General features: G+C 41.0%; 1 long non-coding RNA gene across 1 annotated transcript; it reads right to left on the bottom strand.

Annotated features, from left to right (window-relative positions):
• Positions 1 to 227: 227 nt before the first annotated feature.
• On the bottom strand, positions 228 to 24,167 carry LOC140632968 (uncharacterized). The gene is made up of 3 exons (XR_012030607.1): positions 23,888 to 24,167; positions 6,707 to 6,878; positions 228 to 609 (listed from the first exon to the last, which is right to left on the bottom strand). It is a non-coding gene; the product is annotated as an uncharacterized lncRNA (long non-coding RNA).
• Positions 24,168 to 26,111: the final 1,944 nt, after the last annotated feature.

The following is a 26,111-nucleotide window of genomic DNA, read 5'->3' as shown; positions in this document are numbered from 1 at the left end:
TGGCTGTACCCTTTAAAACTTTGCCTTAGGGCAGGCCCGGTGGCCCAGCGGTTTAGCGCCACCTTCAGCCTGGCATGACCTGGAGACCCAGGATCGAGTCCCACATCAGACTCCCTGCATGGAGCCTGCTTCTCCCTCTGCCTGTGTCTCTGCCTCTCTCTCTCTCTCTCTCTCTGTCTTTCATGAATAAATAAATAAAATCTTAAAAGGAAAAAAACTTTGTCTTAGCTCGCTCAGCCATCACCTTATGTCAAGCCCTTGTTTTATCATTTTCCTTTTCATTGTACCATATTTTATTACTTTAAAAAAAAAAAACAGAAAATGTTTTCTACCTAAATGCATTTCTTCTGTTTCCTGGAGGGACTCTTCAGCAGTAAGCTCTTTACCTGGTCCTTCATGCCATGTTTGTGTCCCTCATGTCGCAGAAGCTCTTCAGAGCTCAATGGTGGTAGTTACCTTTTCTTTTGCTTACTCACTCTTTAATAAGGACCAGCCTATCTGGGCTATTCGATCAGTACACCAAAACAACCTGTACCAATTGTCCTTGGCTTTCTTCCTGGTTTTTCTGAGCTTCAACAAGGTGTTCCTTTTAGAAATTAATCTGCAATCCTGAACAAAATTAAGGAAAGAATTGTATTACTATTTCAAAGCTTGGTCTTGGTAGTTGGAAGGGATATGTCAGTAGGGATGGGGTGTAGAGTTGAAGGAGGACAATTTTTCCCTGTCTGGTTTTCTTTCTTAGTTGGTTCCACTGCACTGTAGACCAGCTTCCTGTCTCTTTCAATTTGGCCTAATCTCTACTACAGATACAAAATATGGTTATGTCCTTGTGCATCTCCTTCATGATGCTGGAGACTTCCAGTTGAAAGGGTGCATTCTGTTTCATATCAGGGATGCTTCTAGCTTTAAAAAGGTTTCTCCTAGGCCAGGGTTAACTGGCCACAGGGACAGGAAGTTCAGCCCCAGGGACACACTGGCCTCGCTCCCTCTCCAGCAAAAGCTGTATCTGGTTGCTCACCACCTGGAGCAGTTGTGAGTAAAATGAATGTCATCTTTCAACAGTACAGCATCACATCTAGCTTCTCCCCCTTTGGTTTAGGGGATTCCTCTTCATTTCTGAAAGTGCTGTTGCGTGTTGGAATTAGCTCCTGACTCCACTGACAAGCTGGATTTTGAAAACTCATATTACCCTCAAGGTGTCCGCTGCTTTCTCTCAAAGCCCTGCTCCTGGAAACTCACCTTGCTATTAATCCATGGTGGTCAGAGGCTCCTACTACAGTGATGCCTGATTTTCCAGTGTGTTCCAGGACTTAGCCAAGTCCTCTAAGTAAGGCTTTCTGGAACATTTTTCCAGAGCTCCCATTCCCAGGACTTAGTTTACTTATTCTCTGCAATATTGCCCCATTCCCATGGGAAGAGGATTTGTGTATCAGTCTTTGATATTGTTTTAAATACACTATATCAAACCTTCAGATCAAAATATTGTGAAAAGGGTTGTCACAGTTCCTTAGCTCAGATTCTGATGAAAGTTTCCCTTTTAAAATTTTTCTTTGGCCTTTTTTGTTTGGAAGCTTCCTTGTAGTATATAATTTCATAAGGTATTGTAAACATCCTTATATTATGGTCTTTAAAGAATTCATACATTCTTTTTTTTTCAAGATTATATTTATTTATTTAAGAGGGAGAGAGAGACAGAGCACAAGTGGGGTGAGGGGAAGAGGGAGAAGCAGAGCTCTTGTTGAACAGGGAGCTCAACATGGGGTTCCATCCCAGGACTCTGGGATCATGACCTGAGCCGAAGTTTAACCAACTGAGCCACCCAGGCATCCCAGAATTCATACATTCTTCCAGTGAAATGTTTTAAGAAGTTTACTTAGTCCAAAGAATTCAACGCTATTGTTACTGGCTTTATGTAATTTTAGAGTTGAGAAGCTGTTGCATGAGTGATACAAGTTTGAAGCAACTACTATGGTTATCTTGTTCTCTTTTAAAGCTAAGATGACTGTAATTTAGAGTAAGGTCAAGCCACAGTGGTCTTTGGTGACCTGGCCAACACTCAAGCCCAAGTGTCCTGACATATTCTCTGTTTGTTTTCTACTATGATTTGGCCTCACAACCTTTCGCTAAGATCAAATATGCACATATTCCCTCTAGATCAAAAGGAAATTACTTATTTTGGCAATGTCTTAAATTAACTATGAACTTATTAAAATTTTTAAAAATCATACTACATTCAAAACTATTGTTATATTACTGTATCCAATCACATGATGGACCAATAAAAAAATGGATAGAATAATGAGACCTAAATGGCCTGATTATGTCTATGCCTTGCTTTCTATGGTGATGAACATGGATTATCCTTTACCAAAGGTGGATTTTTCTGGGCAGCATTAATGTAAAGCAAATTAACTCATGTCTGATTTTTACATCTGGTGCTACTTAGCTGCCTCCCCTAAGGCTTCTTTGCCAGGTGTTTCAGCATTAGAGCTGGAATCTGTGGCCATGCCAAAGGCATGCAGTGCTTGCAGCCACAATATCCCATCTGCCAGTTGTCTAAATGGAGTTTTCATTCTGGAGACATCTGCTTGTCACCTGACTGTTCTTGTGTAAAACTTTTGTGCCCGCTGCTTGTCTGTGGCTTGGCTGAGGTACCACACTGTAATCAAACCTACCTGCAGAGACAATACTCTGAAATGATACTTTATAATTATCTTATTTAATCTTGCAGCATTTGGCCATGATGGCTACTCTTTCTTTCTTGAAACTCAACTCCTCTGATATCCCTGACATCTTTCAGGTCAGAGAGGAGCACAGGATTCTGGAATCATACCGCCTGAGTTAATTTCTACATCAGTTTGCTTTCCCCACAATAACACTGGGTAAGGAACAACCATCACTCTTGATGGATTACAGTAAGCATTTGTTTCTCATTCATTAGCTAGGATGGCTCTGCTGATCTCAGATGATTTAGTCACAGGTCTGCACATACGCTGGGGGTCTGCTGATCTAGGCTGGGTTTGCGAGGCGAGTGCATCTCAAACTGCTGTCCAGCCAGCTGTAGTCAGAAGTCAGGTAAACTCCCTGCACAATCATTCCAGGAAGCAAGCTGAGGAGGCTGGCAGGCTGGGAGTGATGCCAGAAACACAAGAGAGCAAGTGGAAGCAAGGCATGCCTCTCAAGTCCTGGGTTGGAACAGGTACACTGTCACTTCTGCCCACATTCCTTTGACTATAAAATTCAAGTAGCTGAGCCCAAAGTTGAAAGGTAGGTAGGTACACTCTGCGTCCGCAGTAAAAACTAGAAAGTCACATCGTAATGGGCACGGATACAGGGAGTCACACACGTGTGTCGTCAATAGCTTCATCGACCCTAGAACCCCAACAGGCCTGTTCTCACCTCTGTGGACGGGATACATTACTTACTTTATTCCAAATTATCTCTATGTTTTAGAGATTGTTATTAATAATGATAATATCCTCTACCTTATAGCTTTGTGGTGATGATTGGGTAAAAAGATGCATGCAAAAATATTAGGATATGTGCTAGCATATAGAAAGTGCCAGTAAATCGAGGTGACAGAGGTAGTGGCATCACTCCTGCTTCTTTCCCATCTCCTCTGCAGCCTACTCTTCCCTGACCTGATCCTCACCTACGCATAATTCCCAAGCTTCCAGCCCGAGGCCATTTCCTTGCTCTCCCTGAACGTACTGCCTGGGTGACCTCTTTTATATCCATAATAATCCATAGCATAAAACCACGCCGAGGGGTGCCTGGGTGGCTCAGGTGGTTCAGCATTCACCTTTGGCTCAGGTCATGATCTCAGGGTCCTGGGATCAAGCCCTGCATTGGGCTCCCTGCTCATCGGGGAGTCTGCTTCTCCCCCTCACTCTGCCCCTCTCCCCTGCTCATGCTCTCTCTTAAATAAATAAAATCTTAAAAAAAAATGCCGATTATCTCAAATCTCCTACCGAGGCTTCTGCATAAGGCCTCTAAGCATATATCTTGTGTCCTATCTTCCTTCTTGGTTTTACTTTACCTACCACTGCACCTTTCCTGGAACTCACACAGCACCTTGCGCTCCCAGTTCTCTGTGCTTAGGCAGCACCTGACTGCTGTGCCTTCAGGGGAATAAAAGAAGTCTGAGTCAAGAGCCCCCTCATTTGCCTGCCAGCGACAGAAATCAAAACAATCGCTCTTGAGATCCACCTGGTGCTTTCTTATTTTCCACAAGCCTGTCACATAACCTGATCTGACTTTCACCTCTCTGCAACTCCTCTGAAGAAGATAGTCTATCCTCACGATCCACATTTAGGTTGCTTGTATTAGGACTGGTTACGATTCCTCTTAAAATGTGAACCTGGGGGATCCCTGGGTGGCTCAGCAGTTTGGCGCCTGCGTTTGGCCCAGGGCGCGATCCTGGAGTCCCGGGATCGAGTCCCACGTCGGGCTCCTGGCTTGGAGCCTGCTTCTCCCTCTGCCTGTGTCTCTGCCTCTCTCTCTCTCTCTCTCTCTCTGTGTCTATCATGAATAAATAAATAAAACTTAAAAAAAAAATGTGAACCTGCCACGGAGGAGGAGGAGCCAGGCTTCTGACAGCACCCCTCATTGGTGCAGACTGGCCCAGCAGGCCGGGCCCAGCAGCCAGATGCAGGGACTGGAGGGCGGGGCTGGGGCATGGGGGGCAAGGGGGCGAGGGGGTTGCTGAGAGCTGCACGCAGAAAAGTCCGAGGTGGAGGAGGCCGTGTGAGTGCCCAGGTGCTGGGGAGCACGGCAGGAGAAAATGAAAGAACCCCCAGTCCTCCTGAAACTTGCTGAGAGCCAGTTCTGGCCCTTGGTGTTGCCCAAAGAGGAGCTTGGAAGCCTCTGAGCAGCTTTTAGTAACAGTCTCAGTGGTTGTTTCTGTCAACACCAGTCAAGATGGGAAGAGTTAAGGGAGATCTGCATCTCTCAGATTCAGGGTGAGAACAGCCATTTAAGAAGATTAAAATTTAGGGCTCCAGGGTGGCTCCAGGTAGTTGAGCACCCGATTCTTGACTTCGGCTCAGGTCATGATCTCAAGGTCACGAGATCGAGCTGGTGTTGGGGCTCTGTGATGGGCGTGGAGTCTGCTTGAGATGCTCTCTCTCCCTCCCTCTCTCTGCCCCCCCACCCCTGCTCACGCAAGTGCACACACACTCTCTCTCAAATAAATAAAAATAATAAATTTTTTTTTAAAAAGACTAAAATTTGAGGCTTAGAGAAATATTAAGGGATTATAAGAACAGTGCTTGTGAGTACTTGTTAAAAGTTAAAATGGGAACCGGTGGAGTAAGTTCCAATTCGAGAATACTTTACGGCAAAGACAGAGCACCCAAGGAGAGTTGGAGGTGTACGGAAGAAAGGCCAAAGCATACCTTTGTGAATCCAAGTTTCCTTGTAACCACCCAAACACAAATCGGGGTTCTCCTGCTGTTCTGGCATGGACTGGTGCTGGAGGCCTCAGACAAGCACATGAACCTCACTCTAAACAGCTGCATTTTATTCTACGCCTAAGGTCTCAAGGGGCATGTAGCCGACAGGCTCCATCTACATGCTCTGTAGACCTTCCATCTTATATTCTAGAACTTGTTCACCAACTTCCATGAAATCACAGTTCAGAGTAAAAGAAAAGAAATTCTTCTGAAAAGATACGTAGACTCTATCTCTGTGGCCTCAGGGTGGCAAGGAATATATTTTAAATGATAGACATCACAAACCATAAGTGAAAAGAATGACAGATTTGTCTGCGTTAAAATCGGCAACGTTTGTAAAATGAAAAACATCATACAACTCACTGGGGATCTTATGATCAGCATAAGCTGATCTGTCTGTATAAAACACAGCTCTACAAAACCATCTCATTGTTTCAAATTTACAGATTAACTTGAAGTACCATGCCAATAATACTTTATAAACATTATATAAGCTCTCCACTTATTTATGTATTTATGTTTAAAAATTTTTTACATATTTCTCCATAAGCTCTGCATCATCCCTGGGTATAAAACAAATTGTGTTGCTACTATAGATATTTTTGAAATATATTTTTGAATTGTCAGTGGTATAAAGAAATTCAACTGTGTACATATCTATATGTAGTTAGCATTTTTAGTCCTAGCAGTTTCTCTATAGATTCTTTTTTTGCTTTTTTAAAATTTTTATTCATTTACTTATTTTTTTGCATAAGCCTCTTATCTGTTAATGTCTTTCCATGGGAAATAATGAAGCTTCCCTCCATTGTATCCATTTTCACTATCCTCTTGAATGATCGCTCCTAATTTTGTTCACTGAAGCCATGTACCCAACTAAATTTTCTAAATTCCTTTGTAAGTAGAAGTGCCAAGGATATATAGTTCTGGCCAACATATCATCAGTAGAAATCTTCTAGGGATTTTTTAATGTTTTGAAAGGGACAGATGCATTTGGTCTCCTTCCTTTTGCCCTTTGTCCTTCTCCTTCCTGCCTGGAATGTGTACATGATGCCCGGGAGCACAGCAGCCACCCTGAATACATGAAGACAAAAGTCCCACATGCAGAATGACTTTTCTACCATCGGTAACATTTCATACCTCTGTAAGAGTCGGAGACTTGTCTCCTTCTAGCTCACTTCTTAGGTAAGAAAAAGAAACCCACATTTGGTTAAGTCTCTATACAAAGTTTAAAACAGGGGGCTGAACAAATGTACCTTCAATTTCTTAGCTCTTTCATTTATTTCATTCTATTCTGGGCTTTGTTTTATTTTGTTTCCCTCTTCTTAAACTGGCTCACATCTCAATCACTTCTTAAGATGAATGATGAAAATCGCTTTTCCAAGGTAAGTCCTTTGTCCACTTATGAAGGCAAACAGTGGCCATAAGCTGTACAACAAATGCAGAATTTGCATGAGTTAATTTACTGATTAAGAATTTAAGATAGCTGAATATAATTATTCCACTACTATTAAAGAGGATTCAGTGGGATTCATTTATTTTTAAACACGAGCCAGTAAGAAAAGCATAACAACCCTTTATTTTCTATAACATTTAGAAATGAATCATGTTTGCATCTATCTGCTTGATTATTGATTTGCATAAAACAGGCAGTACAGCATAGTGGTTAGGAGGATGGGTTTTGTATTGTCAGCTCTGCTTTGATTCCCTGTACTGACACGTCCAACTGCGTGACCTTAGACAAGTCACTTAGCCACCACTTCCGTGAGGATCTCAGAATGTGGCAGGGCACACACAACATACCAGTTATGATGGAATATAATGAGTGATAGGAATAACGTAAAGCAGGACTGAAGATTATGACCCGAGGTTTGCTCAGAGCGCTGTAGAGGAAGTGATGTAGGTTTTGGAGCCAAACCAGAACCGGAATCACTGCATTAAAATTATTCCACTGCTAACAATATTTGGCCTTGGTTTTTCTTATTCCTCTATATTTCCCATGCCTCAATTTTAAATGCTACATTAACATTTGAGCTACTTTTGTTAAGGGTTAATCTTGATTTGCCTTGGGATGGAGTAGGTTCTGCAAGGAAAAGCAAAGAATATTCCAGTTGGAAGAAGATACTGATTTTACTGATTTTGGAGTCTTGGGCAAGTTATAGGACTCTCTGAACTTCTTTTATTCATTTATGATTAGAATTTTCTAACATTTGCTTTGACTACTTTGTAGGATAGTCAAAAGGCCAAATAAAATAATTCACATGAAAGTTTTTCTGTAGCACCACTCAAATGTCACATTTCACACAGCACTTGGCCCTATGATAGGTTTATAGGATATTCTCAATAAAAATTAGATTTCTGAGTTCTGGATCTTTTCTTGTTATGTTAGAGTTAGTTGCCAAAATAGCTCATCTTAAAAGTGTAAAGTATGGGCAACCCTGTCGGGACCCCTCTCACTTCTGAGAGCTTTCTGTATTATTTTTTGCTTAATAAACTTCTATAGCTTTACAAAAAAAGAAAGAAGAAAGAAAGAAAGAAAGAAAGAAAGAAAGAAAGAAAGAAAGAAAGAAAGAAAGAAAGAAAGAAACTGTAAAGTAGCATCCTGAAATGCCCAATAGGTTTGACCTCTATGTTTTCTGTCACTATTTTTATTCTGCACTCTACTTTCAAGTTACAAGACATAGGACATGGAATGTTAGAATAATCCCAAATTCCAGCTTTTCAAGGAAGTGAAAATGTCTTTACCAACTCATCTCAGCTACATTTTAGTTCCTTAGGAATTAATCCTATTTCTAATGTAGGGTCAACCAACAATTAAAATATCCAGTCGGTAACTGTTTTATCAACACCGGTTAACAACTGAACTCCACTCTGTTATTCTTTGCTTGTAAAAATATTCTCAGCTCTTAATTTTCTCATATGCTGCTTTGAGGACTCCTTTAGCTAAATATAATGCATCTATTAGGGATTATCATTATTACCCCACCTCAGGTTAACCAACGCTATTTGTTCATAGTAATTATTTAGTCTCATGAAAGCTACAGTTTAAATACATGATAGAATTTCCTACCCATGAGAATTATTTGCATATGAAATTATCTTCAAAGTGAAATGTTAGTATCACTGAAGCTTCTATCCCATAAACCAGCCTGGGACTCTCCTCAGTCACTCCCTGAAGAAAATAACCTCGTATAAATCCTCAGAAAATGAGAGTAAAGATACTACTTGTGTTTTTTACATCTCCCACTCCAGAGACAATTAGGAGTAGAGTATGGAAAAGGAATCTGTAAGTTGTTGACCATGGATGATAGTTCCTTACAGAGGAAAACATGCTAAGGGGCTAATAAGATTTCAAGTAGATGATTCTCCACCCTATTTTTAAAACAGTCAGATTCAATTTAAATCACTCTATTATATACAGATATGAATTGTTCTACTGCTTCTTTCTTTATAATGTCCTATCTGTCTCTTTCTGCTTTTATTTTCCAATCTCTTGTTCAAACACTCATCCATTCACCTCTCTATCACGGCCTACAAAACCTGCTTCCTTGCCCTGCTTTCCTTATGTTAATTCTGTAAACCTCTAATCTATTTGAAATACTATTACAGATGGATTTTTCTTTTAAAAATCCATTTTAGGGGATCCCTGGGTGGCACAGCGGTTTGGCGCCTGCCTTTGACCCAGGGCGCGATCCTGGAGACCCGGGATCGAGTCCCGCATCGGGCTCCCGGTGCATGGAGCCTGCCTATGTCTCTGCCTCTCTCTCTCTCTCTCTCTCTCTCTCTCTCTCTGTGACTATCATAAAAAAAAATTTAAAAAATCCATTTTATTATGCCACTTAAGTTTAAAAATCCTCAGTGGCTCTCTGTTTCTAGCCTGGGATTGAAAGGGAATAAGGAGTCAAAGGTGACTCTGAGGTTTGAGCGCCTAGGTGGGAGAGGGGTGTCACTAACACAGGGAACCCAGGAGAAGGAAGACACGTTTGGGATCAGATGGTGAAGATGAAGGGGACAGAATCTGAGGGACCTGTGGGACACAGGGAGCAAGTAGGTTAGCACTCAGAACTGTTGCTCAACAGACAGAACTGAGCTGGAGCTAAACATTTGAGAGTCATCCTGATATTGAGAATTATAAAACCACACACAGAAAAAACTGCTTCGGGAGAGTGTATAGAGTGAGAAGAAAGTCTAGGACATACCTCTGGTATTATTAGAACACTTCTAGTACCTGAGGAGTTCACATATGGAAGGAAAATCAATTAGGCAGAACAAGAGCCAATGGGAAAAATTGTGAGAAATCCAATTTCACCCCATTATTCAGGAGAAATGTGCATTAACTAGATCAATGGCAGTCATTTCCCCAGCCTAGGAGGCCCAGGAGCCTGGGCTGAGTCACAGTTTATCACTATGTTGTAGAGAGATTACCTCCATGAAGTAAGGAAGCTGATCACACAGCTTCTCGAGTTCTTTCAGTTCTCAGATTTTGTGATTCAAGTATGTTTCATTTTCCTCTCCGTCTGTAAACACCTTGAGCATAAGGATTATTCCTCAGGGAAGTGTCGGGCATGAGGTGGATCTAAATAAGTATCATTTATCATTTAGACTTTAGAAAGCTCTGTGAAATTAGAGTAGCAAATATTCTCAACCATCCTTGTTTAAAGAACATTGAAAACAGGAGGTAGAAGTAAGGTGAAGGGATTGGTGGGGCTGGTGAATGAGAGAAGAGGAGGGGACGGACAGCTGAAGGAGAGAGAAGAGCCCCCACAGAAGGGGGGTTTGTAGCTGTTGGCTTTAGAATAAGGACTTAGTTATTGAAGAAACAGCATTGTAACATGAGTGCTGGGAAATAGTTTAACTGTCTAAGCCGCCTCCCTTGTGATAGTCTGTGGGGGTACCTAACATAGGCTGCACAGACAGTACACAAACACAAGCACACACAGACACGTGCACACACATTTGAGTTTCCCCATTTCTGCCCCTCAATAGTCTCTCTATCAAAAAGATAAGAGTCATGTTAAAAGAAGGTATCCCACATGCTGCTGCTTTCAACCCAAACACAAACCAAAGCCCACATGCGCATAGACCTGAAAGCTGCAGAGAAATGTAGAAGGAGGAGACTGCAACTCACTGCCTTGGAGAAGCTAAAGGCATCACAGTTGGTGAGTACTTGGGAGGAGGTGGGAGTACAGGCACCAGGCAAAATGACATCTTCGATCATCACCTTTACTTACATTTGGTGCCAGAATGAGCAGTTGGTTCTTTGTGAAAAACCTCATTACTGGAAGGTGTTCCTCTAGTTGTTTTAATTGAAGCATGCACCAGCTAAAGCAACTTACAGTTGGAAAGGTGTGTTCTCCTGTTTTTCCTATGTTTAAAGGGCCCCATTAGATAGAAAGCATAATTTCCCTTGTGTTGTGGATTGTAAACGCTGCAAAATGGCTGCTTTCCTTCCCTGTCATTGCTTCGTTTAAGACAATTATACTCACTAAAGCAAACACTTATGTCCTCAATCTTTCAGTGCAAAAATATTCCCTTTGAATTGGGTCATTTTGCATGTGTCTGGCAGCCATTTCCAGGGCTCAGCCAGTAGCTCATTTCAAAAGCAAATGATAATTTGCAGATTCCATGCAATGGAATTGAAATTAGTCTTGTACGTCCTAATATTTTGTACTCTGTCTGCAGCTGCCAAAGATGATCTCCTTTTCTTGATACTGAGCTAAATTGGGCTAAATCCAATTCAACAAATTTATGGTAATTGCATTCTGAATGGTTGTTTAGAGGAATACCACACCATCTTTTTGGAAACCTACAGACAATGGGTCCCAACCCTTCCCTGTCCTGCAGTTGCCAAATGACTGGGAAGGAAGTAGATTTCCTACAGAAGAACAGGTAGTCTCCGTTGCATCACGAACCCTACTGTGAACAAACGACATTCTTGGTGGATTGGCTGTCACTTCAAAATATATGCACCTTGTGACTAGAAGTGATGGGCAAGACTGTCAGGTGACTTTGCTTATAAATCAATTCCTTAGAATGGTAATGATCTCAAAACCATTGGCTATAACCTCAAAGAACTGGAATCTGCCCCTCCTCTGGCCCCCAAACAATTGAAAAAGAAGTAGCGCCATACTCAACCAATTCTAGCTCTAATAATATTATTCATAAAAGTCACCTTTAAATAATTCTCACTTTGTACCAGCTGCTGTTACAAGCACATTAAATGTACAGACATTGAATCCTCACAAAGTCTAATAATATAGGTACTTTTCCAACGGTCCCTCTATTTTACATGTGGGGACACGGAGGCTCCACGTGGTTACAGAAGTTGCTCAAGTTCATCTAGCTATTAACTTGTGGAGTCAGGATTCCAACAAAGGCAGCGGGGCTCTAGCATCTCAGCTCTTGACCACTTCACTGAGGTTACTGTGATTTTTCAGTGTCTAATAATCATTATTTGAGAAATGCTGCTTTAAATCTTACTTCAAATATCCTTCTTCTTATTAAGGCTGCTGCCCTGTAGGCATAATTTCATTTAGTTCATCTGTTTTTCTCTCTCCCCCTTTTTACCTTCTATTAGGTTTGCAGTCAATGATCGTTTATCAAGCACCACCATGTCCACAGTTCTTTAATAGACATGAGACTACTTCACTTAAGCAAGGAGCAAATTTGCACACATGCTTCACACTTATTTCTTTGGCAATTCTAGTAAAAACCATATTTATATCACTCGTAGGAAGTTACTTCAAGTGTGCCTTCTACTCCTTTTTAAAAAAACTCATGTTTTTATACTTCCTTATCCTTTTTTTCTGAACCTTGTCCATCTTCCCCACTCCTCTACTCCAAGTCACTTTAACTCCTAGTTATTTGAGTTACTGTTTACCAAAAGTCATGGATGGTTGTGTTCAGGTGGAATAATTATAGTAACTTCAATTTGTCCTTAAGATAGACACTTTCCATTTTTCCTCTTAATAATAGCTTCTAAAATCTTTAAGTTCATTTAGTCACCAAGCCAGCCTGCGTAAATGTTTCTCTATCTCCACTGCCACTCTGTAAGTACAGACTTACTTCACCTGAGCAAATACAACAAACCATTAACTAGCATCTTTACATCTAGTTACATCACTCTAAGCCCATTTTCCACCCAGCTACTATAGTGATTTCTCAAAAATACCCATCTGGGCTGCCTGGCTGGCTCAGTCGGAAGAGCATGCAACTCTTGATTTTGGGGTTGTGAGTTCAAGCCCCATGTTAGGTGTAGAGATTGCTTCAGAATAAAATCTTCAAGAAAAATACCCCTCTGTCTTTATCATCTTACGGTCCAACATGCATGGGATAAAACCTTCATTCCTTTTGAGGGGGTTGCTGGCCTCATTCCCCGCCTCTTATGCCTTCCTCACTTGCTGCTTCCATCCTCCATGTTCAAAGCTATCCGCTAGCTCTTACTCTTCGCTCTGCAGAAACAACTGCCCCCCTTCTTTACCTGGCATCAACCTGTCACCTTTGCACAGGCAGTTCCCAGAGTATTTCTTCTAGGATGCATTGGCTCTCCCTCTTAAAGATTCTCTACTGCAGACCACTCCCACTGGATTAGCTATTTCCTTCTGTGTTTTCCCCAGTCATGCATTTACTACACTGATTCAAAATGATGTTTCTTTCTTCAGTATATCAGGTCTCGTTCATTAGGTTATATTCACAATCAAGGGCTTGGCTCAGAGGGGATGTCCTAAGGATGGGGGAACTGAACTGGAACTCTCCCACATTTTTTCAACAAAGGAGGAGACCAAAGGTAGACACCACATTCCCAGCAGAGGTTTGATTTTTGTGGAAGGAAAAAGGAAGACTGGTTTTAGTGTCTCATCAGACTCTGTAATTTATCATGCATTTTAAAACCTCACTTGCTTTAACAAAACTGTTACAGGACTAACTCACCCAGAGAAGGTAACAAAAGGATGATGCCAGCGCCCCATTCTATGTAAATTTAAATTTCCGTTTGCCAGGAAATGTGAGTGCTGATGCTATTAGAATCAGAGTCCCCACTTTTGCAGTTCTCCTGCTGGGCTTAAGTGAGCCACAAGTAGGTCAAGTGTCTCACTCCCTGAGTCAATGGCTCTGCCTGAAATAGAATGCAGATGAATAAATCTCTTCTCTCAAACACTGCTCAGACAAAGCCAGCATTTTTATGTAAGACCAAGCACAGCTAGAAATCAATATGGATGCCAATGCACCTGTTGAGAAAAAAAAAATACTTAGAGCAAGGATTTATGATGGAGTGAAGATAGGAACCTATTCCAAGTAGTTTTCAAAGAATGTACTATCAATATTAGGAAAAAATAATTCAACTCTATGTCTTTGCCTATGAGAATAAACCCGATCCATAAATATGACTTAATTCATCTTCTACAAAAAATGCTGCTAGGATTCAGTTGCCAATATTTAAAATACTCATTTATGTGATGCTTTTTAAAAATGCCATGACTAAGGTGTGGATGTGAGCTAAATTTAGTTCACAAGAAGTAAGCAGAAGTTGGCCTTCCATGATCTGGTGCATGCCTCTCTTTTACCCTTATGTCTTATCACATTGTAGCCGCATGACCTTGAGATGCCAGCCACACACCAACCCTTTTATCATACCACTCCATCTTGCCTCTATGCCCCAGCTCATCCTGTTCCCCCTAGTTTTTGTTTGTCCTTATCCATCCTCTGTGCTCTCCTAATGCTCTCTACAGCCCATGGTTACCATATCCCCCTGTTCATATCTGGAGACTTTTTTGATTGTCATAACTGGACAGGGAGGCCACTGGCCTAAGTGTGTGTGTGGGGTGCTGCTAAATAGTCTACAGTGCGTGGGTCCAATTAAATAAATTCAATAGTGCTGATGTTGAGAAACCCTAACTTAGAATGTGTGCTGCAGCAAACAAACTGAGTTAATGTTTGAGGAAAGAAGGAAATCTTAGGCTAAGGAATGTGGTACATCTGGAATAATGACCCTCAGAGGAAGAATTCCTCTGCCATTCTCTCTCTCTGTTTTTGTCTCATCTTTCTTGGAAAAAAGCCTGCCATTCTCCTACTTAGTCCAGATAGAGTGTAGAGCCTACTACTATATAACCACAGCTTAAAATCTACTCAGTTCTTCGTTAACATGTGCAGGGAACATATTTAGCATGGACTGGGGCTACTGTAACAAACTAGACATAAGGAATTTGTTTAGCTCTGCATATGCTGGTTCTGGTTTGCAAGTATGAAATTATTTTTTTTTTAGTGGATCCTAGGTTTCTATAGAAAGTATAGCATTGTCAAAACTATCTAGCATAATTAGATGCTCAGCAGAATGAAAACTCACCAAGAAGAAAATTTATGAGTGTTAATACATCTTCAAACTGAAATGATCTTAAAGGATTATACAGGCCTCCCCACCTTGCATGCTTATTTGAGGATCAAAGAGGAAAATGGAAAATTTACAACAACCTTGCTAACAGAATTCTGGGTTTTAAAACGTCCTTCGAGGGTGTCTAATTTTATTCTGCTGTAAAATGGCTTCTCAGTACACAAGAGAGAGGAACTGTCTCTCTACTGCCCCTTCCTGAATTTAATTCTTAAGTCCTTGCAGGCCATGAGGACACTAGCAGATACCCTGTAGTTCTGCATCAGCCATGCAGGAAATGGAAAATCCCACAGACATTAAAAATGCCAAGCTGGGGTGGTGTGGAGGGTGGGGTTATTTGGGATTGGGAGGGGAGGGAGAGAACCAAGAATCTGAGATGTCTTAAACTGATAGAACTGCCCATCTTGCCCCATCTGCTTCTTTCCAGTCCTACTTACAAAGGGCCATGTCTCGACCTGGACAACTTGTAAAAGCCATGGTCTAAGAGGATATGGGAGGTCGGGAAGCCCAGCCATTTGCGATCCAGGTTTTTCTCTAGAGGGAAGTGGGAGCACTCAATCTGTTTGCCTTCTTCCAACATCAGTTACCCAGTTAAACAAGACTGGTACATCTAAAATTTGCCAAGAGCATAAAAATTTCAAGTTTCAGTTATCATAACTAGTGATGGGGTAAAGGTAAAAGAAAAACTCTAAAACAATGGCTCAATCTAATTAATATTACAACAGAGCTCTAGAAATAGAAGTAAATGCCTACATATGAAATTAACTCAGGAACAAAAAACCAGAAATGTGGTGCCCAAATTTTGCATTAAGAGAGAAATGACAACCTAGTCGAATGATGATATCACTAAGAGAAGTGAAATTCCTGGAAGAATGTGAAGACTTTGCTTTGCTTTTCCTTTCTTTCCATCAGAGAAACCTAGGTTAGTTTTCTGACCTCAACTTTTCTAGCTACTCTAACTAGGATTTTGTATTTAGAAATGAATTATTGTACAACAAGATTCCTTGCTGATATCACTGTTAATGGGAGCGTGTCTTAATACTTCCAAGTAGAGGATGGCATGTCATCTTTTCTAAGAATGCCTGTTAGAGGTATGTGGGCCTTTCATTACTACATATTTAGTGTCCTTAGGCAGGAATATGCCAGGTTTGCACTCTGTTGCTGCCTTTTTTCAACATGTGTCATCTAAAGGAGTGAGTGAGTCATGATTACACCACCTTCAGACTCCTGGATGGCTGTGCATTCTTGGTCTTATACTCACACTGCCAGGCTAAGGTTGTACTTTTTTTAGCTTTAAGAGGTAGGAGCATCTGCACAATGACACATGGTCATTTTCCCTGTCCACTAACCTGAATTCCATATAACATATAGCAAAGTATACATTCCACCACCAAATGTTTAGTAAGACTTGGAGATATTAAAGCATTATATATACTGATGCTCTTTGCTTTGACAGAATGATGTGCAAGATCGGTATGGAAGATTTTTCTCTGGGTAGTTGGTAGACTCCGCATATAAAGAATTTGAGTGGACTGACATGTATTTTTCTTGAGAATTTTTTTTCTTTAGTCTACTTAGCATGTCATACATGAATAGAGTGATTATGTTATTTACTATCCAATAAGAGATGCTTTTGTCTGGAAAAATGTTCAAGTAGAAGGGACACTTGGACAACAGACACACACCGAGACTGCCCCAGGCAAATTGAAACTGTAGGTCATCCTACATGAGAGCGAATGGGCTGGGAGACATGGCACAGTACTCCAGACATGTATTTTAAATGAGAGGTGTGGCAGGAGATTGCATCTTCTCCTCAACAAAGGCACCAAGTTTTTTTTGTTTTGTTTTGTTTTTTGATGAAATCTATACCTATGAATTGTTCTGATTTTGTGGCTGAAGAAAGAGTGAAGGTGACAAATCAATGGAGCCTGTAGTATTTGTGCTTACTTTCCAAAGCATGGGACAACGCTGCAAGTGTAAGAAAGGTCTTTAGGCGTATTTGAGTTCAATTAGCTCAACTGAGGTAAATGTTGAAAGATGAGACAAAATAAATATACTCTCAGGCCTGAAGAATTCATTGCCAACTTATGTTCCATGTCAAAATACAAGTGAGATTATAATATTGTCTTTTAAAAATGATTTTATTTATTTATTCATGAGAGATCCAGAGAGAGAGGCAGAGACACAGGGAGCCCGATGGGGGACTCCATCCCAGGGCCCTGGGATCATGACCTGAGCCTAAGGGAGGTGCTCAACCACTGAGCCACCCAGGTGTCCCTAATCTTGTCATTTTTAACCACCATCAACCATGGTATTATCAGTGAATTCTCTCATTTCATTCTATTCCTTTTCACAGGACTTTAAGATGTATCATCAATCTAAAACCCTATAAAACGTACTCTACACTTACTATAACCTGCAATCATAATGTTGAAATTCTTAGCATCATGAGGACTTTACTTGGAGTACTTGAAGATACATGTGTTTTTACCTGCTTTCCCTATGTTGTTAAACTTGTTGGATGGCCAGTTGGTACTGTTTAACTGACTTCAACATTTTAGGAACTGAACCATCTCTAACTTTAGTTGGAAGCTGTTGGCCTCAATCAAGCCCCTGGTGATAATCCTAACCAGCCCTTGAGTGGGTTGCGTTCTATCAATCTAACCAAGCTTTGAAAAATTTGTGCTCCATTTTGAAGTAACTAGTGCTTCCCGCTGCCTGTTTATAAGCCACCTGGCAGATGACAACCTTCTGCATTTAAAAACTTTTCATTTCTCTGCTAGATCATAGTAATTTTTAAGGTATTTCATGTGGCAATTAATGAGTGACAATTTTGAATGAAATTCAACCACAGGTGGTACCATAATTGCAAATATTTTAATAGAGGCGGCAATACATGGGCAGCTACTTTCATATACAGTTACACTGATACATGTCCAGGCAATTAGCACAAAGGACAATTTCTATTTCCGGGAGCTGGCAGGTTGCTTTTCATTTAATTATGCAATGAATACCTGATATCAAAAATATGAAAATGTTGACAAAATACATCCATAAATCAAGAGACTGTAATGTATTTGGCTGGTTAGTTTTGCAAATGGACTAAAAGCCACCGAAGCAGCAAAATGGCAAGAATTTTCGCTGTGACAGTGAAAATAATAATAAAACAAACCTTCACGCCTCAAACTTTTTGTAGTTTTCATCCTGCTTTTTAGAAGCCAGAGTAATTTCACATAGTTGCCTGTGTTTATTTTTAAAAAGAGGGGCTCTGAAAGACTTCATGGTGTTTGTCTCTGCAAGGTAGCCAAGCCAGTTTTAAAACAATATGTTAAAAAGAAAAACTAACAGCACATGAACTACAAAAAGGGATGGTGTATGGGTCAATGGATATTATAAAGAATGTGGTAGGGCCTTGTGACCTGATGAATCAAGAGGATAAATCTGCTCTGGATCATCACCTCCCTTCTTCCAAATGATTATATCCATCTGGTTCTCATTATCTTCCCGGGACTTCCTGCATAGTCCATTTTCATGAGCTCTGCCTGGGGCTTCCTCCCTGGTTTCACAGCATGTGTGCTGAGCTTTGCAGACTCACCCCCGTCTTATGTATCCTTGCATGTTTTACAAACTTAGAATGGCATTTGGGCTGCTTGGCTCCAAACCTCACTTGGCGATAATGACAACAGAGTTGCTGCTGGAGAACTATTGTGAGCTCCTTGTTTGCAGTGGAGTAGGAGGTGGCACCTGCTAGGCAGGACAGCTCAGGGACCATGAGGACAAGGAGGCACTCCCCCACATTTCTATTTCTAATGAGGCTTTCTCATGCAACAGAGCCTATCAGAGCAGAGTTCTCTGCCCCTTGCTGTGCTCACCAAGTATTACATGGATGTTCTAAGAGGAGCCAACTCTGGGTTGACAAAGAAGAAAGAAAGGAAGAGAGAGTAGAGGGAAGGAAGGAGGGAAAGAGGGAGGGAGGGAGGGGGAGAGGAAGTGGGGAGAGAGAAAGAGAGAGAATAGAAAGGACAGGAAAGAAAAATGTAGCCACCTATTTAAAAATCAATTCTCTTTATGTAATCATATGAAATCTATCACTCTGGAACTTAAGTGCTTCCACATACCAAGACTGTACTGACATATCAGGTCCCAATAGCCAAGAGCAGACACCTTTGAATAAAGATGTCCTGTGACAACTGCAGTGTTATGACCTGGGTCCTAATATCATGTGCATCTCAGCAAAGGCAACCAGGAGACACCGAGCAGTTTTAGGCACTGGGTGGCATCAGGGGGAGGTTGGAAGCACCAGTCAAGTTGAAGAGTGGGCAAATCTAAACTGGATTAAATGAATGCAACTCTGTCTTTATCTAAAAGTGGAATAAAAACTAAATGCAAACATGGAAAGAAGGGGCCTCACTCTGTGAGACTGGGGTGCACTAGACACAGAGAGAGGGTTAGGCCACATGGCAGACTGGATGGGGAAGAGGCAAACAGCAGCCTCACGAAGCAATGAAGGAGGTCTGGGGTCAAGGTGAGGAGAGGCCATAATGGGAAAATTTAAATTCTCCATCTGAACAAAACCTCATGAAGCTCCCAGAACTACATGGAGTCATAAAAAAGTGCACAAGCACATCCCAGCAGTGAGCAGTCTAGTTTATCATCCCTTTTAAATTTTAGACACTAAGTGTCTTCGCAGTTAGAAAGCCAACCACCACATTTGCACAGGACTCACTGGAGTTATCCTTCCTTGTCTGGGTATGCACCTAGTTGCATGCATTTTTCACATGACTCTAGTTTATGCCACAACATGCTGCTTTGCCTCTCCACACCTATGGAATGCACTTGGCACTTCCATCTTTACAGATGAAGATAACTACCCCTGTAGGGTGATCTGCCAATTAAAAATTAAGGAGAAAATGGTAATTAGAATCCAAGACCTGACTTGTCTTCTTTTGGCCCTGCCTACCGTGTCGGGCGGTGCTCTTCACAGTCCTGACATTTCCAGGATTTAGTAAATGGTGATATTTAAGTCTCTCGGACCTTGAGGAAAGAACTTTCTAGTTTATTTGTAGAGGTTTATGGCAGACTAGGAATGACCAGGGCCAGGTGTGTTCTCTGAGGTCACACAACATGGCTTTATTGCTGCTATCTGAATGGGGCTGTGTCTGTCCCTACTTTTTTGTTTCCTCCCTTCCTTGCTTTGTTCTTTTCTTACACTTAGACACTCAGGAGAACAAGAAGATGAGGAAGAGGAAACACCTTTGATGCTTTTCCTTTGAAAATTCGCAGCGGTGTTAAGCTCTTTACTCCCCTGGGGTTTGCAGGGCTAGGAAACTGTGCCTTTGGAAAGGGCAATCCACAGGGAAGCATCCACTGGATTCTCTGGTAGTCCCTTGACAGGCCACATAATTGTGCTGCAAATCAATATGTCATGCCCCTAACTTAGGCAAGCTCACAGCGTGTGAGAGAAGTTCCTGTGAGGAAATGCTCTCTCCAGGAAATGGAGCTGAACAAGCCCACTGAGAATGAAGAGTGCGCATGGCAGGGAAGCTGCTGGTCTGCTGTGAGCAGTAATGACTGCAAACCCAACCTAGGCCTCCCTGGGGGGAGGGGTAAGATGCTCGGACACCTGGACACCCGGACACCCATCCAGCTGCTCCACACTCGTGCACTCAGAACCTGCCCTTGGTGTGAAGGGTATGTGCTGGGCTCTGCACTGAATGACTTCTATTCCCTCTGCTGCTTTTGATGGCCATCATCTTACGTTTCCCCCAGGGTAGCTTCTATTGCTCTCTTGGTGTGATCATCTTAATTTCACACTGATTCTACATTGAAAATAGGAAATGCTTTAGGCTTTATTTGTTTAAAAAAAAAAAAAGCTTTTTGATTCTCAACATTTCTCAACATTTATTTGTTTTCTTTTCCATGGGCAGCCACGGCATTTAGGGGGAAAAAAAAAGGTGTAGTTGGATGGCTAGTGGGTAACATCAAATTAAGAGACTAAATCATTTTTGAGACACTTACTCCATTACTACACTCTCTACTTTGTTTATTAATGTGAAGTTAATTTATTGGCTTTCCTAGCTCCCAACATACGCATAACTAACAGGCACACTGTTCTGCTTAGTGCGAGAAAACTATCAAGTCAGATATTGCAGAGAATTTGCAAAGGATAATCAAACACAAGGTTATAGAATGGGCTAAGAGATTCAAAAGAAGAATTACTAAAAAATTGTGTAATTGAAGAAACAGCAGCATATTTAAAGGACTCAGTATGCTTTTCAAATTATAGCCTTTGAAAGGTCACGGTGGAATTTAACAGACTTGTCTCAGACACTAATGTATTACATTTGTGCAGGGCTGGTTAGGTTTCTAGCTGGAAAAGAGTTGGTTCATGTTGCAGTTCTGAGGTGAAGCAGTTGGAAGCCAATCCCATGAGCACACGCCAACAAGTTCTACCGGTATGGGAATTGTTGTGATAGCCTACATAAGACCTATCACAATAGACAGAGGAGCAAGTCACTGACAGCAACAAAACAAAGCCAGACCAATCCACAGGATCGTGTCAGTCCACGAGAACGTTTCAAAGGGTTCATATGTTGGGGTTTTCATTATTTCCCCGTGGAGAGTGGTACTGGCAATCTTCTGGAGGTCGGTGCTGTTCACAGAAAACCCTCAGTGTTACGTGGAGGTGAAATATTGCAAAACAACTGTCCTACGAGGATGCGTTCCTATAGTCGGAACCTGTTTCAGAAGGGATTATAAGAGATTAAGTATTAAAAATAAGGAGTGTTCAGTCCCTATTTTCCTCTTATCAAGGAGCGGTATCAAATAAAACTGGGCTTTACATTCTGTTTCTGCCACTTACAGTGTGGCCTTGAGCAAAGCCCTTAACCTCCCTGAGCCTCAGTTATTCTCATCTATGAAATGAAAATAATGTTTCACACAGTCATGAATTTAGCAGTTTCAAATCCATGATCTATGCTCAACATATAAGAGTATTTTTAAAAGAAGCTTATATTCTCGGAGTGCCTGGGTGGCACAGTCGGTTAGGTGTCCAACTCTTGGTTTCAGCTCAGGTCAGGTCACGATTTCAGGTGCTGGGACTGAGCCCTGTGTCAGGCTCTGTGCTCAGCTCAGAGTTGGCTTGAGATCCTCCCCCTTTCTCCCTGCCCCTCCCGCTCCCACTCGTGCTCTCTCTCTCTCTCAATAAAAATAAATAAATCTTTTAAAAAATACACAAAGCTAATATTCTCATATATTTCTAAGTAAGTTCTATGAGTTAGACTCAATAGACATGACTGCACACTTGTAACTACCGTGAGGTAGTCTCAATTCTGGAAACAAAGATGAATAAGACACAGATTCTGCTCTCGTGAGTCTGTGCTTCAGTGCAATGGAAGAACGAGGCACAGGAAAAGATGAGTGCCACAAGTGAAATATAAACAAAGATGCACTGGAACCTTGATCAGGGACCAATTCGATCTGATGGGTGGGATTGGAGAGGACTTCACTGAGGAGGTGGCGTTTCAAGTGATTCATGAGTAATGGATATGTATTTTTCCCTAGTTCAATTTGTCAGCTCAACTTATTCCAAATCACTTTGTCATGATAATTACGATGGCAGTGAATGGCACACCCTGGACTCAATGTTCGTTTTGGGAGAGGAGATAGAAAACATGTTCCTTCTTCCCTATATTTCGTCTATTTAATCACTACAACTTGTATTGATTATCTAAGAAGTAGTCTAGGCTTGAAGAAAGAAGGCTGATCTACAAAATCATCTTTGGGAATAGGAAAGAAAAGAAACAAAAAAATTCCTGATTCCCATCCAAGATACACTACTATACACTAATTTTATATTTCCAGCAGTCAAACACTTTAAAACAGCAATTTTAAACATTATTTTAAGTAGTAAATTAATAGAAAGGCAAGGTGGTAAACGATAATAGCTAATATTCACACACAGCCTACTATGTATCAGGTGCTCTTCTATGAACTTTATATACATCAATTTATTTAATCCTCACAATAGTCCTATGAATTAGATATCATCATGATGCCCATTTCATTGCTGAGGAAACTAAGGCATGAAAGGATTCAATAACTATGCCTAAGACCAGAGAGCTAAGTAGGAAAAATATTGGTTAAAGATGGGGAGATTCTTAGTTTCTGATCTGTTCTAACTATATCTAGATAGGAGACCATGGATCAGTCACCTACATTTGCATGGGAAAGTAATTAGCCAGATTCTCTGAGTTCTTCTAACTGTGCTAAAACTACATGTAATCTTCATTTCAAACGGATGTTTCAAATATTTTCATATTTATTTAATATTTTAATCTAAAGTAATTAAAGGAGCTTCTCAGCTTTCTTTGATTTCCTGTTTTATATAATTAAGGACATCAATTCAAAGTAGTTTTATGTTAGGAAAAATTAGTATGAATTCTAGGTGGAAAATGGAAAGAGGAGGAAATGGAGAAGGCACTTATGACAAGGAATATAAAAGTCATACCTATTAACTTTTTTCTTGCATCCCTGGTCTCATTCTCTCTCTCTCTCTCTCTCTCTCTTTTTTTTTTTTTTTTTTTTGAGAGAGAGTGTGTGAGCAGGGGTGAGGGGCAAATGGAAAGGGAGAGAGAGACTCCTAAGCAGGCTCCATGCTCAGAGTCTGACACAGGGCTCAATCTCATGACCCTGACATTAGGACCTGAGCTGAAATCAAGGGCCAGGTGCCTAACTGAGCCACCTAAGTGTCCCTCCCTGCTCTATATTAGTGTGCCTACAAGTCTTCCTGCTTCAGGATGGCCCCTTGGATGAATTTTTATACTCCAATATATTAACATTTAGGTAAAGAATCTTAGCTAACATAGAACACTATGGTCATGTCATACACACACACGCACACACACACATATACCATTTTTTAAATTAGGTCCCTATTTTCACTGGTCCTAAATAGGCAAGTTAAACAACTGTATTTTATATTCTGTAAGAATGAGCAATTCAAACAGAGGTCTGAAGTGGACAGGTAAAAGATTAGGAAACATTAAACAAATACCTAAATCAAAATGGCGCCGCCCTCTCTTCTAGCCATTAGTGGAAGGAAGGGTTCACTTCAGTAAGATGGAGGAAGAGGACAAGGGTCACCTGAGTCTGGCTGCGGCTTTGCTGGAAGCCAGCTTTCCTGCACACTGGGCTGAGCAACACAGCCTCTGGCTTCCCCACACAAACTGTGCTGTAAAAAAGCAGCCCAGAAATTGATGGGCCAGATTCTCACTCTGTGTGACTCCATGGAAGTCTTTCTCACTCGCTTTGTGAAACTTCAGGCGCATCCAAGAGGCAGGATTCTCTTCAGAACTTTAGAATAAAGCATTGTTTGAAAACAAAAGGTTGGATTTGGCCCTAAACTAATATGTGAGATTTGGAGAGGAAATCTAAACTTGCCAAGGGGCAGGATTTCTTGCCAGCCTGTTCTGAAAAGCCTTCATTTTCCTTAGCTTTACAAAGTCATCTGTCCTTTACCAAGATAATAATGTTGATCCAAATTTGTGACATTTTATGTTTGGACAAAGCGTCCCTTCCATGGCCTACCCCTACCCTTAAAATGTACTTCCCCCTTAAGCAATCCAAAGGTAAGGGAGGGAATCCTAATCCTTTCCTGTAATCTTGCTGTGTTCTGTCTGGTCTTCTAAAGACCATTCTCCCCATTTATAGCCTTCATATTTTATACTCTTTCCTACTTTTCAGCCCATTTGGAATAGGCAAGCCAACCGCCCCTTCTCTTTGTGATGCGCTCCTGTTATCCTCTCCATACTCTCCATTCCTGGTACACTTCAAACTTCTGTGCTTCGCAATCCAGGTTAGATTCCATTTCTCACTACAGCCCTGGGAGGGATTCTGTGTCGTCCACCTAGTTCCAACTGGTAGCTGCTCATAAGTTTGGAGTGATGAGCAATGTCATCAGTGAGACATCCATGGTCAGTCACTGCATGAACTCACCTGGGCCCTTCTGTGACAGGCTGTAATTTTCCACCTCAGCTGGCGGTATATGACATGTACACTACTCCTGGGCTGTGGCCACATGTGTAATGGAGATGAAAGTAGGACCAACCCAGTTGCAAGGCTACTGTAATTCTAGAGCCCTGGTCCCAATGAAATATATCATGCTTTGATGAGGGAAGGGGGAGACAGGCAAGTCCTCAAATCCCACTTAGTCTGATACCCCACCTCTACGCTGTACCTCATGAGATGCTCTGCAACTGTGGGCTGCTGACATCACATCTGCTTCTCTTCTGATTTTGACCCTAATGCCTTAGATCTCCTAATGGCAGATCTAAGTTGTCAATGCTTAGACATGGCAGTCAAGTTACCCAATTAATTATCTGTCCCTCTTTTTTCTCCTTTCTTTCTCTTCCTTCCTTTCTTTCCTTCCTTCATGCTTTCCTTCCTTCCTTCTTTTCGTTCCTTCTTTCTTCCTTTCCTTCCTTCCAATTAGTGGAATGTGGAATACTTTTTCTTACTAATAATTCAAGGATTTATTTTAGTGGAATGTGGAGTACTTTTTCTTACTAATAATTCAAGGATTTATTTTAGTTCATATAAGCTTGTCGTAAACCACTTTTATATTCAAAGTTGTAACATACTCTGTTTCACATTACTTTCGAAATGAATGTGATTGTTGCTTTCATCACCATCCTGAGCATTGCATATTTCTGGTACAATGTCAGCTATGTGAAAATTTGTAGATTCAGAAATGGGAGACATGGATTAGCATCCTAAAGCTTTGTAAAATCCTAGGAGGTGTTAAAATGGCTGTTTCTGTGGGTACTCATATCTTCCCACATTTCAGGAATGCTTTCTACATTTAAAGACTCTTAAGACTTACAAATTATTTAAAATTGCAATAGTAATACCTTCCTATTGTATCTGTCAAACAATGTAGGAATCCACCAAAAAAAACCCCTAACACATTCCAGTCACAGCCCTGATTATCCATGCCCCTTAATAATCAACATGAAAAGATTTATTTTTTTATAACTTTTCCCAAAAATGTGTTACTAATTATATTAAATGTATATTTAATATAGTTACTAATTATATTAAAAGTATATTCACAAATATAGGTAATTTCTTTTTGTTTGAATTTTGGTTTTTGTTTGTCTTTACAAATAAGGAATTACATGATACATGTGGTGCACGTGCACCAGTGTGTATGTGTATAATTTATCCAACCACTTCCCTCTTCACGGACATTGGGTGGGTTTCTTTGGGGGGATGCTATT

This window comes from Canis lupus, chromosome 5 (genome assembly GCF_048164855.1).
Source record: "Canis lupus baileyi chromosome 5, mCanLup2.hap1, whole genome shotgun sequence".
In the NCBI taxonomy this organism is placed as follows: Eukaryota; Metazoa; Chordata; class Mammalia; order Carnivora; family Canidae; genus Canis; species Canis lupus.
Note: the sequence above shows the minus strand (reverse complement) of the source record. Positions and strands in the feature narration are given on the sequence as shown.